This window comes from Lygodium microphyllum, chromosome 16 (genome assembly GCF_053477565.2).
Source record: "Lygodium microphyllum isolate KBCC chromosome 16, Lygodium_microphyllum_v1.1.10, whole genome shotgun sequence".
NCBI lineage: Eukaryota > Viridiplantae > Streptophyta > Polypodiopsida > Schizaeales > Lygodiaceae > Lygodium > Lygodium microphyllum.
In genome coordinates, this window is record NC_141150.1 from 98,905,758 (window position 1) to 98,919,659 (window position 13,902).

A 13,902-nucleotide genomic window follows, 5' to 3' on the forward strand; every position below is an offset into this window, starting at 1 on the left:
CTAACCACTCATTTTCACCCAATATGATTAGTCACCCCCTGGTTTGGAACACAAAGTGTGAACAAACCTTTATTAAAAGCTTTGAAAACATCTGACAAATAAAAACTCATATTCGTGAAAATTTGTCTCATAGAGCACTACATAGAATAGCTCATAACTTTCTAACTAGGTCTTAGATCAATAAGCTTCAAAAAGTAAAGTTGTAGCTCTCTTTCTAATCTAGAACTCTTTAGAACAACTCAGAGCCAAATTCTTTGAGTTGCTATCCAAAAATAGCTCGGCATAGCCTGTAGTCCTAAATTTTTGCATGCACTCTGCTTCAAACATCGACCTTCTAGAGACCATAACTTTCACATTCTTGCTCAAATCAATACCAAACTTAGCAGAGACCTTTAGTAGGTGTCAAAGCACACCTTAAATATACTGTCCATTATCTACAACCATTTGATTAACACCAGATTTCAAAAAATTGAATCTGCCCCAAATAATAAATTGAAAGCAACCTACTCTATGTATAGTATGTACATTACTTACATCCCCTTTATTTACAAGATTCTACAGATGTATTTCTTTAGATGATACCCATTGATTCTATTGTTGTGAACAACCCCATCTAAATCTTATAACAAGTAAGTGCCATTTTCAAACTTTTTCTTGATGAGGAAAGGTCCTTCCCATCTAACTCGAAACCTGGTTTGTAAAGTGGAGTCGAAGCTATTGTCATATCTCATAACCAGCATTCCCTCTACAAGATTCTTCTTCTTCAGCTATGTATTGAACCATTCCCTTCTCTTCACAATCTATTTTTCATAACAATCCACAGCTTGTTGCCTATCCAACTATAGGGTATGCAAGTTCAATTCTTTGTCAACTCCCAAGTCAATATTATCTAATTGATGCTTTCTTAAAAACTCCATCGTGGGGAACATGACATTCATAGGTAATAAAACATCTTAACCATATACTAACTGAAATGGGGTGAATCTTGTACTTGTGTTCTGCATTGTTCTATAAGCCCACAAATCTTGATATAGATAATTGTCCTAATCTTTAGGATGATCTTCGACCAGCTTAAAGAGAATCTTCTGTAACATTCCATTCAATGCTTCCACTAGTCCATTGCACTAAGGGTAATAAGGAGTAGCAAATCTGAGTTTCAAGTCTAAATTCCATGTTAATTCTCTCAATAGCTTATTTTTGAAGCTAGGACCTTGATCTGTTACTATTTCTAGTGGTATTCCAAATCTGCAGCATATGTCCTACATGAGGAACTAAGTTATATCATCTTTCTTGCAATTCCTTGTAGCCTTAGCTTCAAGCCATTTGGTCATATAGTCAGCTGTAGTAAGGATGTAAGACTTTCCTATTTTTGTACAAGTCAAGGTCTAATAAAATCTAAACTCTACTTCTCAAATGGTCCATAGGCAATAATGGCTTTAGTAGATTGTGGAATTAGTACCCTTTTTGTATATAATTGGCAAGCATGATAACTTTTACACCAATGAGCAACATCAGTGCTCACACTAGGCCAAGTACTAGGCCAAGTAAGTCCTGCTAGCATAATTTTTATTTTGGTAAGCTCAAAACAAAAATAACCACCACATGCATCTTTATCCTTCATTTCCTCATGAATTTGCAGATGTGAAATTAGTTTCCATCTAATAACAGTTGCACTTTCAACATGTTCTTTATAAGTCAAAATATCAGCTAAGCTAGCTCTTATAGTATCCTCCTTCAAACATGTAAATTCAAATTCTTGTAGAGCCAGTAGTCACTCAGTAACTCTCGGAGCATTTTCAGCAGATCGCAAAACCTGTGGAAGCAACTGAGAATTAGTAAGTACTATAAATGGTTTTTGAATCAAGTATGATTTTTATCTTTTAACTGCATATACCAACCCCCATACCAACAATTCTTCTTCCATTCAAGCTTTTTCAGTCACTCCAATGGATCTGCTTATATAAAACACAGGCCTCATATAAGACATCCCCTTTCCCTTCTGCATTAAAATGGCTTCCATTGCATTTTTTCCAACACTGATGCTAATGAAGAAAGGTGTTGAGATATCGAGCTCCACTCGTGATACGCCAGGGTGACTGTTGTGTATTTATGTCACCGACTTGTCAGTTGCAGACGCGGTTGGTACACCGCCCATGAATAATAGCTACATGATAGCTATCCTTATCTACTCTAGTTCGTGGCTCAGTTAGTATGCCACCTTAGTTAGTTGAGTTTGGTTTGAGACCCATATATAGGGTTCTTCTATTTCTTTGTACTAGAGTTCTTTTTGGCTTACACAACTAAGAAGAGGAAAACTGTTTTCAGCCTCCACCTCTGTGTGTATTCCCCCATTGTGCAAGCAAGAAAGCTACAAGTGAGACTCCTTCCTTCTCTCCCACAATCTTGACATGGTATCAAAGCCTTGTTTGTGGTAAGAAGCTCAAGAAAGCAAGCCAAGCTCATGGTGTTCTGGTAAGAGGAGCAGTGTTGCTTTCATTTTCTGTTTTGGGAGTAGATCTCTGCAGCCAGGTAGCACAGCCGGAAAGTGCAGGAGTGCATTGTCTCAGGTTGAGACGCCCTTCGCGGTGAAGCAAGAGGGCAGTATATACTTTTTTTGATTTGAGGCCATTTCGGGGCCTGTTTTGGAGGCGGAAGTTTTCTGCACGCACTCAGGAAAAGGCCCAGTTTTATGCTGTGCAGCCACTGTTCTACAGGTCGGTGAAAAGTTACTGTAGAAATTGCATCGTATGCTTGTGCGCAGAGACATTGGGAGTTACAGAATCATCCCTATTGCCTGTTGATGCAAAATCGTCACTAGGAAGTGACTGTGTGGTCAAATACCACTTTCGTCAGTTTTGTAGATTTGCCTTTGTGAGGCTGAAGCTGTGTTGTTTGCAGTGACAGAATTTTTTGCAGTGTTCTGTAATGGTGTCTGATTCTCTCTCACAGATTGTCACTGAAAAGCTTGACAAGAACAACTTCCAAGCATGGAAGTTTAGAATGACGAATTTCCTTATGGGAAAAGGATATTAGGAATTTGTTGCAGGAAATGAAGAAGAACCAGTTCTTCCTGATGTTCCCAATCAACAGCAAATGCAGGCATTTAAAGCATGGCATGAGAGAGCCAGGAAAGTTATGTACTGGCTGTCTATTAGCATTTCAGACTCTATTATTGTGCATATTCAAGATGCAAGTACGCCAAAGGAGGCATGGGATACTTTGTCAAAAATGTATAGCACAAATACGCAAGCCAAGAAAATGCAGCTCAAGCAAGAGTTGCACAATGTGCAAAGAGAAAGTATGAGCATCAATGACTACCACATGAAGGTGAAGAAGATTGCAGATGCACTTGCTTCCATTGGGTCGCCAGTGGAAGATGATGATTTAGTCTCAGTGACCTTGAATGGTCTAGGAAAGGATTATGCACAGTTCCGAACATCCATTTCCGTCCGTGAAATATTTCCTGATTTTGAGGAGTTGATTGCTCTTCTAATTTCTGAGGAGCAGAGAAATGGTGGTGCATCTTCTTCAGGAGGAACTTCAAAAGAAGCTGTCTTCTACTCAAATGCTGGAAGAGGTAGAGGCAGAGGTAGAGGAGGCCGATATGGAGGCCGTGGTAGAAATCAGAATATGCAGCAAACTCAAGAAAACCAGTCCTATGGAGGAGGACGTGGTAACTCTAGAGGCAGGGGGAGCCAAAGAGGTCGTGGTGGATGGCAAAGAGGCCAAAATGCAAACAGTAATGTTGAATGCTACTACTGTGGTAAAATGGGTCATATGGCTAAAGACTGCTATAAAAAGCAGAATGACATCATGAATGGAAAACTGCAACAAGGGAATTATGCATCTTCTAGTAGACATGGTGATGACAGAAATGAGTATTTGTTTATGGTGCAGCACATGAACAATTCTGTGACAAGTGCAGAAGAAAGCAATGATGTATGGTATGTTGACTCAGGTGCATCAAACCACATAACAGGTCATGCAGAATGGATGGAGGATACAAGGAAAATGAAAAAACCAGGATTTGTGGAGACTGGTGATGATACTGCACATCCTATTATGCAGATTGGAAAATTTCCTTTGTCTATGCAGGATGGGAAAAAGAAATACCTTTCCGATGTATTTCATGTCCCGAATATCACCAAGAATCTGGTTTCTGTTGGTCAAATGGTTGAGCAGGGCTTGCAGGTCAGATTTAATCCTCATGGATGCTTTGTTGAGGATATGAAAAATAAAGGTCACTTGATAGCAAAAGGAAAGAAGAAGGGCAGAATGTTTACATTGGATGCAGACATGTCTGAATTGAGTGCAGCAATGTTTGCACATGGGACTGGTGTAGTTGCAGATATTGATATCTGGCATAAACGCATTGGTCATGTTAATGTACAGCGACTTAAATCAATGCAGGCCCAAAATATTGTTGCAGGATTGCCCAAATTCAAGGTTGCAGAAATGCATAAGGTATGTGAAGCTTGTCAGTTTGGAAAACAGGCAAGGAAACCATTTCCTAGACATGTTCAAGAGAGTGAGAAGCCATTGGAATTAATCCACTCTGATGTGTGGACTACTAAAGCTGCATCTCTTGGAGGCTGTCATTATTTTGTCACTTTTATTGATGACTATAGCAGAAAAGTTTGGGTGTATTTTATGAAAAAGAAAAGTGAAGTTTTTGGGCATTTCAAAACTCTTAAAGCTATGGTTGAAAAAGGAACAGGCCTGCAGATAAAATGCCTAAGGTCAGATGGAGGGGGAGAGTACCTCTCAAATGAGTTTGCAAGGTTCCTGCAGGAGCATGGCATAAAGCAGCAATATTCATGCAGTCATACCACACAACAAAATGGAATTGCATAAAGGAAAAACATGCATATTGGAGAGGTATCTCGTGCCATGCTCAATGAAAAAGACTTGCCAGATTTTTATTGGGCTAAAGCAGTTGCTACAGCAGTCTACATAATGAACAGGACTCCCACTGCAGCAATACATGGAATGACTCCAGAGGAGAGGTAAACTGGTAGGAAACCAGATATTTCTCATTTGAAAATTTTTGGTTGCATTGCCTATGTACATGTGCCAGATGAGTTGAGATCCAAGTTGGATCCAAAAGCTGAGAAGTGCATCTTTATTGGTTACTCTCTGCAGCAAAAAGGGTATAGATGCTATAACCCTTCTACTCGTAAGTTTACAGTGAGTAGAGATGTTGTTTTTTATGAGATGAGTAGCTGGTATAAACCAGTAAATGTGATTGATGATGTAGATGCACAAAATGGTAATGCTGCACAGAATTCATAGCAGCAGTCACAAAATATTAGTGGACCTGGAGCATCCTCTAGCAGTGGTTCACATTCTTCGCCATGGACAGGCAGATTGAGATCAGAAGAATCTTCTCAAAGCAATGCAGATAGTGGTATGCAGGTATCACGAAAAGGAAAAGAGAAGGTTGATCAGCCCATGTTTGATGTGAATGCAGGTCACTCTTATGTGGATGGTGAATCCAGTGGCTCAGAACAGAGCATTGATGATGAGTTGGGTATTCCTTCTATTGTTACACCTGGAGTAAGGAAGACCAGGGATGTTTTGAGAGCACCTGGGAGTGAACCTACTTTGCGCAGGTCTATGAGAGCTAGGTATCCTGTGGATAGGCTGAAATATGATGGATTTACAGCCATTCACTATGCATATATGGTTAAAGTGATACAGGAACCAGAACCTACTTCTTTTGAGGAAGCCATGGGAAAAGAAAAATGGGAGAAAGCCATGGATGAAGAAATGAATGCCTTGGAAGCAAATGCTACATGGGAATTGGTACCTTTGCCTAAAGGTAAAAATGCAATTGGCTGTAAGTGGGTTTATAAGGTGAAACACAATGCAGATGGTTCTGTGAATAGATACAAGGCAAGATTAGTAGTCAAGAGGTATGCACAAACATATGGCATTGACTATGAAGAAACATTCAGTCCGGTTGCAAGGATGGCAACCGTAAGAGTAGTCATTGCTATGGCTGCATCAAAGGGATGGTCTTTACATCAGATGGATGTAAAGAATGCCTTCTTGCATGGTGATTTGCAAGAAGAGGTCTATATGGAGCAGCCACCAGGTTATGTGCATGCTGTTCATCCTGAGTTTTTTTGCAGGTTGAAGAAAGCCTTGAATGGCTTGAAGCAAGCACCTAGAGCATGGTCTGACAAGATAGGACAATATCTTGTCACTATTGGCTTTCAGATTTCCAAGGCAGATTTCTCACTTTATGTGAGAAAAATAGAAAAAGGTATTATGCTACTTGTCATTTATGTTGATGATTTGATTATGACAGGTGACAGTGATGAAGATATCCTTCATGTGAAAATGCTATTGAAGTAGAAGTTTGAGATGAAGGATTTGGGAGAGCTGCGTTATTTCTTGGGCATTGAGGTGATTAGATCACCAAGTGGGATACAGCTCTTGCAAAGGCAGTATGGATTGGACATGCTATCCAAATATGGGATGACAGGCTGTAAGCCTATTTCAGTTCCTTTGGAGCAGAATGTGAAGCTGAGCACAGATGCAGGTGAGCTTCTAGAAGACCCTACTATGTACAGACGCATAGTAGGAAGTTTGATTTATATGACTATTACCAGGCCAGATTTGAGCTATGTTGTTGGATTGGTAAGTTAGTTTATGCAGGCTCCAAGGAAACCACATTTGGATGCGGCTAGACACATACTCAGGTATGTGAAGTCCACATTGCGGTATGTACTATTTTATGAGACTGGGGTTCAGATACAATTTCCCAGCATATTCATAAGCTTGGGTAGTCCAACATTCATTTCAGGTTGTTGGTCACATGTTTCCTGCATGAGTTTTGTACTTCTTGCAGCAATATTTATAACTTTTTCCTCTCTTTTTGGACCCTGGATTGACAAACAAAAGAGGTCAACATCCCTGGAGAGTAGGCTAGCTTCCCATTCTCTATCTTCCTCATCAAGGTTGGAATTTTTTGAATCACTACTTTCATCACCTCCAACATCAGTTTCATATCCATTTTGAATGACGGACCCTGTTTTCATGTCAAAGATCACCCTCTTATGAGCTGGCTTCTCTAGATAGAGTTCCAATTGACCTCTATACCAGTCTTTTCTAGACCTCATATCAATCAACCACGATCATCCCAAAATGAGAGGATATGCCCCAAGTTTTGCAAGCATAACATGAAAATCCAAACATGCTCTTTGGCCTCCAATGTTCATCTTCAAGTTCTCGATGACTCCCTAATATTTTACTTTTGATCTATTTGCCATTTTAACCTTAAACAATGACTTCTATGTCATTTTAAGATGCATTTGTAGCATTGCTTCTTCAGCGATTACACAAACTTGTGCACCACCATCAACATAAACTTGATCAATTTTCCTTCCGTGTATCCATGCATCCATGACAGATATAATGTCTATCACATTTGATAAGTATACCACTCTAACATTCCCAGTTCGGGTCTTTCCTTTCTTCTTGATGCTAACCAACCTATGCCATTTCCTTCGCATATATGAGTTCATCTATAGTAGGCTGACCGTATGTAACATTAGCCTTCTCACCTTTTGAATCCTCAAGCAAGTTGTAAGGAACTTGATTGACTCCCAAAGAAAAGTCCCCCACTTGAATCTTCATTTGTTGTTTAGCTTTCTTGCTAGTTTTTGGATTGTTTGCAATCTGTTGTCCCTTTTTAATCCTTGCTACCCTTTGAGTTTCAATTTTAGTATCCTTCTCTTTGAATCTCTTGTTAGCTAAAATATCAACATTTTCCCCATCATCAGACATGCTAGTTTTGATCAGATTCATACATGATGTGCCTTCGTCAGGTCTTCTTTTCATCAATTGCCTAGCTGGTTCAAGTGGCCTTTATTTCTATTGAGGTCTAGCATCTTGCCTAGCATTCTATTGTGGCATGGGATACATCTCCCCTCCTATTCTTATTGGATAAGGGCAATCACGAGCAATATAACTTTTCCTTTGCTTTTATTTGGCTATTTTGACGGCATCTTCATATGTATCATGGTCTTTGATCAAAATCTTTTCTCTAATTTTAGGCCTAAGCAATGAAACAAACTTGTCCTTTTTCAAGAACTTCATTAGATGTTGCTCCATACTTTGTGCAATTTCTATCCATTTTTCTTCAAATCTTGCCCCACCATGCCACGACATGACGCGACGCGCCCCCTCCCCAACATAACATGACAACCCCCCTTCCCTCCCCCATGACATCCCCCCCACCCCCCATGACAAGACACGACGCGACGCACCTCCCCCCCCCCCCCCCCCCCATGATATCCCCCCCACCCCCCATGACACGACACGATGCGATGCGACGCGCCCCTCCCCCCCCATGACACGACACGATGCGACGTGCCCCCCCCCATGACATCCCCCCCACCCCCCATGACACGACACGACGCGACGTGCCTCCCCCCATGACATCCCCCCCGCCCCATGACATGACACGACGGCCCCTCAACACACACCACCCCATGTCGCGACGCGACGCCCCCGCCCCCCCCCCCCCCTTGGGAGATGATGAATCACTACAACGCCACCTCTTGCACTTGGAATGCTTGGATGAGATATGGCGGATGGCCCTACAATGCATGGAAACCACTCAAGCACGACGCAAGGCCTATCATGATAGTTTCATCAAGCACAAGGAGTTCAAAGAAGGTGAGCTTATCCTAGCCTATGATTCGAGATTTGACAAGTTTCCTGGCAAGCTTCAACAACAGCGGATGGGCCCATACAAGGTACTTGCTGTCAATCCTAATGAATCTGTTCAGGTGCAAACCGTTGATGCCTCTGATGATCCTTTCCTGATCAATGGCTATCGTCTAAAGAAGTACTTTCCTCCTTGGGAAACTTGACAATCACAGTCGACCTACCCTCTCCCTTTTGGGAATCGTACTGTCATTCTCTTCATGTTTCTGATAGCCCTTATGATTCTTCTCATGAGGCAGTCTCGTTCTGTTAGCCCCTCACAGATACCTCTCAACAACCTGACCTTGTTCTCTTCTCATCTGATCCAACAACAGTGGCGAGGTTGGTCCTGACATATGGTATTTCTACCATTCTCTTTCTTAACGAAAAAGAAAGAAGGGAAAAAAAAGAAGAAAAAGAAAAAGAAAAAGAACAAAGAAAATTGTTATGGGAGAAAAGGAAGAAATTCCCTGTCATAACAAGCCTCGTTCCAAGAAAATGTGAAAACACCCTTGGGCGGGAAGCTGACTGTGGAAAAGTTGGTAACGCCCCGCAATTCAGGATAGCTGACTCACTAGCAAAACCTTTCTAGCAAGTAATTTGAAGCCACCTCCCTTGACTCGCTATCTCTGCAATATCAGTTTGTCTATCCTTCTTAACTGATGACCTTTCTTACAAATCATTAACGTATGAGACTTGTTGGCTGTCTCCCTAGGTACACCTCTTCTTCAAGATCTTGATGACAATAACTGACATGATCTTCATCACCAACCCCTTGAGTGATGTGAGCTTTCATCCTAATAGGATGGGGACGTGAGTATGGGCTGCCCTCTATATCTATTAGTGAGTGTGACACAGAGGGTGGGGTGAGTGACCAATTTTTCCCTTCAAATCAAATGAGAGGTGAGATGTGTGAACGGAGTGTTGCACACACGGAATGGGCCTCTCAATGCACAATGCACGATCTGTTCCTTTGCACTGCACCATAAGGCTCCCTAGCTTTCCTTCTTGCACTGTATGCCGGCACAGGGCAGGATGCACTAATGCACCATCAAATGCGCACAAGGCATACAACCTCTGCATAAGTGACAATGAGGATTACATCAATGGGTTTAAGGAACGGGTTTCCCTCTTGGATCTTTCAACAGAGAGTGAGACAGAGGGTGGACTGAATGTGACGAACTTTTCTTTAATCAATTATTGAGAGGTGTGGATTGAGGGACGTTACGACAATTGGAATCAAGTACGTTTCTGTTTCCCTATGCACCCACGGGATGGGTCTCTGCTATCAGCATAGGACACGTCACTTTGTTCTGTACACGGTACTGCAAGGCTCCCTGCCCTTTCTGCTTGCATCTATGCCAAACGGGGTTGGACGCACTAATGTACCATCAATTGTGCACCCTCGCATACTCCCTCTGCACCATCCCCTTGTGGATTCCTAAACCAAATGTGAGATCTGGGTTTCCATCAATATTACCTCAAGTGATGTAAGTTATGGGGCGAGTGACCATTCTCTCATTCCATTTGAGTGCCAGTGAGCTGAATGACTATTCTTCGTCTACGACACCTCCCCCGATGGACTTCATCAACCAGCTACCTACCTGGGTGCTGCTGCATGGTCCTTGCCATGCTGGTTGAATGTTGGAGTGAGACGTGGTACCTCTCATGCAGTCGACTCCAACCCTTCTGTAGCAGTGACGGTTCCTTCGACCATACGCGAAACGGGCCAAGTGTTCCTAACTCTACTTTTTTGTTTGCAAGTGTATGTGATGTTTTAAGTATGGGGATGCTAGCGTCTAGACAATTGACAAGTCTGTAGCCGTGTCGATAAATCTACTCTATCCGTTAAGGTTTTAAGTGTGGGGACACATCCCTACGCGTCTAATGTGCATACCCCTTGCATATGCCTCAAGTTGATCATGCACATATGACATGACCTCTTTCTGCCCTCATAAGGTCCCTTTCCCACCCCTCCCTAACTTTCCCCCACCCTTTGGGTTGTTCCTTTCCTATTTCCCTTTATCCCTTGTTTTGATGTTTTGCATGTGAACCCATCCTACATTCACCGGAATCCAAATCCAACCTTACAGCCATGTTTCTCCCTTTGAACTGCCCATTTTTCCATTTTAGCAACCCCTATTTCAATAGATGGTTCTTGAGTTATTAATTTTTGATGCAATTCCCATAAATTGGATGGTTTTCCATGTGAACGCGCCTTTATTGCTTCAGAAATGTGATTCAACGTGCCCCCCTGGCAGCCCCCTTACCCTTGATATTTTTTATTTTTACTCTGTGTCCTTCTGATACGCAGTTGGTCTGCTATTAATTTTTGCAAGTTTTGAGGCCCTTTTCATACCTATTTTTCATATTTTTCCATGTGAACATGCCCTATTTTCACCAAAATTCCAGTTTAACTTGACCGCCGTGTCTTGCCAGCCTTTCTCCCACTTTTTCCTTTTTCCTCCCCCCTCTTCCGACTGCTGGATTTCTAGTTATTAATTTTTCCATGTGTTTTAGGGTGTCTTTTTTGTGTTTTTTGCATGTGAACCCCTCCTCCCTCTGTCAACCGTGAGTTTTGACGTGACAACCTTGTGTGTTCCCTTCCTCTGGACATTTTTCCTTTTTACTGTCCTCTATTCCGGTGCACGGATCATTCCTTATTAATTTCTGAATCCCTTTTCGGGCACGATTTTTTGGTTTTTTCCATGTGAACGCATCCTTTTTTGGTCGAAACCGTGTATCGATGTGATAGGTTTGTCGCATAACTTGTTTGGCCCATTTTTCCTTCTTTCCGCCTTGCGTTCCGATGAGTGGATTTTTTTTTCCATATTAATCCTCGAATGTATTTTTAAAGCCATTTTTTGTGTTTTTTCCATGTGTACACCGTGCTTTTGCCCTGGAACTCGTGTCACATTTTTTTATCATCTTCCCCTCATCTCCTGACACATTTTTTCTTTTTACGGTTTTTCGATCCGGTGAACGGTTTGGATTTTATTAATTTTTCGTCCTTTTTGCCGTGTAGCCGTGTCTCTCGTGTCACGTGTGAACGCACCTGTTTTTGGTTTTAAGTGCCTCAGGATGCCCTCGTGGCCTTTGTGCCTCGCGTGTCACCGTCCCCACCCCGTTTGATCCCACCGATGAAATTTTTTTTACTCCCGCAATACGCATGTGCACGGGACGGAGGTGCGCTCACTTTTTAATGACAAAACACAAACAACACAAAAATTAACAAAAACAAAACTAACATTAAAAACAAACAACAAAAAAAACAATAATAAATAAATAGATAAAAAAAATACAAACCACAAAAAGAAAAACCACACCCAACACACAACACAACAATAACTAACAACACCTAAATAAAAGTTTCAAAAAAAGAAACCAACAAAACACCAAATCACAAAAAAAAACAAAAAACACAAAAAAACAAACAAACAAACAAATAATAACACAAAAATTTATTTAAAAAAATCATAACTCCACCAATTTTTTTTAAAAAATAAAAAATAAAATAATATAAACAAAGAAAACACAAGAGAAAGAAATCCTTACATGTTCGTTGTCCCGCGGCCTCTCTCCTTCCCCATGCGACGTCTCCCTTTTCCTCCTCGCGCTCTGAACCTCCTCCCTCCAGCCTCGTCGCGCCGCTTGCCCCACCCGGCTAGGGTGCTAAGATCGCCGTCACCACCGCCGGCCTGCCCTGCCTCGGCATCATCACGACCCTCAACGTCTCCCGCATCTCCACCACCGCCGGCCGCGTCTGCTCTGACTCCAAGGAAGTCTGCTCCCTCCTTGGCCCCCACAGCCCCATCCGCACTGCCCTCTACGACCTCTCCCGCATCGTTGTCGAGATCTTAGCCACCTTTGCCGCCACACACCTTCTCTCCTCCTCCTTCCTTCAGCCGCCTCCACCGCTGCACACCTTCTCTCTTTCTCCTTCCCTCAGCCGCCTCCACTGCTCGCTATCTCCACCCCTCCTCCTAATCTTGGTTAGGTTCCTTACTTAACCTAACTTAATTAACTTTATTAACTAACATAACATAACTAACTCACTTAATCACCCTACCTAACCTAAGTAACTTAATTCACCTAATTAACCTAATTAACTTAATTCACCTAATTTACTTAACTCAACTAAGTTACTTAGCCTAACCTAACGCACTTAGATCTCCTAATTAACTAACCTCTACTAACCCGAGTTTCCCCCGTTTTAGCCCCCTTTCCTGCCCCTTCTCCACTCTACCCCCACTCTCCATACGCAGCGCGCAGCGCGGGTGTTCGGGTGTGCCTGTGCGTACGGGCGTGGCCAATGGGTGTTCATGCGCGAGGACGCGCGTTTGATCTTCTCCGTGCGGTGGTGCGTGTCATCCCTGAGTATACATAACTCTTCACACGCAACCCGGGTATTTTTTTTAATTTTCTATAAACCCGAGAAAAATACTTTAAAGATATCTAAAAACAATTAAAAATAATTAAAAATACCTAAAAACAATTAAAAAATATTTAAAAATCATTTAAAAATAATTAAAAAACAAAAAAAGTATTGAAATTTTCATTTCCAAATTGGGTAATTTTTTAGTTGATGTTGCTGATTATAATGTAGAGAATTAATTGCAAAAAATACTAACATTTAAAATCCTTTTAAAATTCACTAAAAATTGAGAAAAAAAGCATTAAATTCCCTAAAAATCATAATTAAATTCAAAAAAATCACGAAAAATTCCATCAATGCATTTGACTGCTTTTGGAATATTTTAAAATAAAAATTATACGCAAAAAATAGAGAAAGAAAACATAAAATACAAAATAAAAACACACCTAAATTAAAATTAAAAAAATACTAATAACAATCTCACCCACACATTAATGAATATTGCCTAAACCAAATGTGATCCCACTAACATTGCCTTGATATTTCTTTTGTCTTTTAAAAAAAAAACCAAGGTGTTTTGTTTTTTCTTGTTAGTGGTTTTTACTTTTTTGTTGGATTCCTTGCATTTGGAACTACTCAGTGCACCCTCAGTCTCTTGCATACACACCCCTACCAAGTATCTATTTTTCGTGCTTTATTTATTTTTTGTCATCCCTTAACTACAATTAATTGTTAAAATAAACTTTATTCACCCACTTTTTTATGCACACTCACGCTAAACACACATTTTTCTAATAAATTAAAATCAA